We start from the raw sequence: 2,372 nt of genomic DNA, 5'->3' as shown, positions 1-2,372 counted from the left end.
TCAAATCCCCATATCTCACCTCTTATGTCTTATAAAATGGCAGCATAGGGGAGGTGCCTTAGGAGGCCCTGCCAAGGTGTCCCCCTGAACAATTAAGCCATGTGACAGGCCTAATAAAAAAGGGAGTTTATTTGGGACCTGGGAGAGGAGATGGGTGATAGGCTATGTCTCTGCTGCTGGGGAAATGAGCCAATTCAAGACAGATTAGTTTATTTTAAAGGCAGGTTTATGGGAAGGGTGCTCTTGGTTGGACAAGTTTACTGGCCCCAAGGACCCAGGCCTGAGAAGTAGCCATGACATGGGGAAAGGGGATGGGGAGTAAGGAGAGAGAGAGAGAGAGAGAGAGAGAGAGAGAGAGAGAGACAGAGACAGAGACAGAGACAGAGACAGAGAGACAGAGACAGACAGAGACAGACAGAGAGAGGAAGAAGAAGAGAGAAGAGAGGAGAGGCAAGAAAGGAGAGAGGGGAGAGAAACTGAACAGGCTTATTACCTGTTGCTAGGTAACTGTTGGACATCACCCCCTGCAGATCTCCCCTTCTCCCTCCCTCCTTCTACTCTTTGCTTTGTCTCAGCCCCTAACTCCAGCAATCACTCCAAGAAAACACACAGGCACTGTTGTCCAGGAAGCAGGTAGGCTAACAGTAGATTTTCACCTCTCCCAGGCCTCCTTCAGATCCAATCCCCAGTCTCATCCCTAGCTCTGCAGCAGAAAATCTGTGGCAGCTCCACAATCCTTAGTGGATCCTACAGATACTCATTATTCCACCCTCTCTTCCTCTACTCTTTTCTGTGCCTCAGCCCCCAATTTCAGCAGGCACTCCCTGGGAACCCACAGCCACTCTGACCAGGGAAGCAAGTAGGCTAACTACAGATCTTCACTTTCCTTCCATCCCTCCAATTCCATCCCCCCAGTCACATTCCCAGATCTGTAGCAGACCTTCTGCTGTGGCCTCTTCTCACTCTCTGTCCCCATTGCCATGGGACTAAGTAGGTCCTGGTAGAACACCCTGCTTTTTTCCTCTTGTAAAGCCTCTCTACTACCTCCAGCCCATCCTCATTCCTAAGTATCAGGTCCCAATACCCAGAAACACATTTTTCATGGGATCCCCAAAAATGACACCCATCAGGACCCTAGAAAAAATTTTTTACTGCAGACAACACACAGAATAATCTCCTAAGAACTGGAGAGAAAGCAGAAACCAAGGAACAAAACACCCACAAAGAAAGATAAGACATCAGCACCTAGGATTACAACCTTCCTAATCCAAGATGCCTAGACATCAACAGTAAAACCCAGTAACAGCCAGGACAATATCTCTCTTAAAGTCTAACTATCCTACCACAGGAGGCTCTGAATATTCCAACATAGATGAAGCACAAGAGAAAGATGCTTAAATAGGGTTTTTGAATATGGTAGAATTTATTAAAGAAGAAATGATTAAGTCCCTTAAAGAAGTCTATGAAAATACAAATAATGGGAGGAAATGAATAAAATCATTCAAGACCTAAAATTGGAAATAGAATCAATAGAGAAATCCCAAACTGAGGGAAATCTAGAAATTAAAAATTTAGGAACTTGAACAGGAAGCACAGAGCTAAGCCTCACCAACAGAATACAAGACAGACTCTCAGGCACTGAAGACACGATAGAAGAAATGGATACATTGGTTAAAGGAAGTGTTAAATATAAAACACTCCTGGCACAAAACATTCAAGAAATGTGGGACTCTATGAAAAGACCAAACCTCAGAATAATAGGAATACAAGAAGAAGAAACCCAGGTCAATGGCCCAGAAATAATAAAAACTTCATAGTTATAGGCATTAAAAATCACATACATTAATGGAATGAAAATAGAAGACCCAGGCATAAATCTACATACCAATGAACACCTGATTTTTTTTAAATAAAGGAACCAGAAATGCATACTGAACAAAAGAAAGCATCTTCAGCAAATGGTGCTGGTGTAACTGAATGTCTGAATTGGAAAGAATGCAAATACATCTGTACCCTGCATAAAACTCAAGTCCAAGTGGAGCAAAGATCTCAACATAAACTAAAAACATTGAACCAGATAAGAGAAAGTGGGGAGCAGCTTCAAAGGCACTGGAACTTTCTGAACCAGTGTTAACACCAACAGTACAGGCACCAATATAAACAATTAATAAATAGAACCAAATGAAACTGAAAAGCTTCTGTAAGGCAATGGACACTGTCAATAGGACAAAATGGCAACCTACAGAATGGGAAAAGATTTTGACAAACTCCATATCACACAGAGGGCTAATATGCAAAGGACCTTCCTTAAAGTTGCTAAGCAGGAACAGCTCCCAGAAGAAAAGCAGTGGTCCTAGCTGGGTCTGTTTGCT

Source organism: Apodemus sylvaticus, chromosome X (genome assembly GCF_947179515.1).
Source record: "Apodemus sylvaticus chromosome X, mApoSyl1.1, whole genome shotgun sequence".
Taxonomy (NCBI): Eukaryota; Metazoa; Chordata; class Mammalia; order Rodentia; family Muridae; genus Apodemus; species Apodemus sylvaticus.
This window is presented reverse-complemented; position numbering follows the sequence as displayed.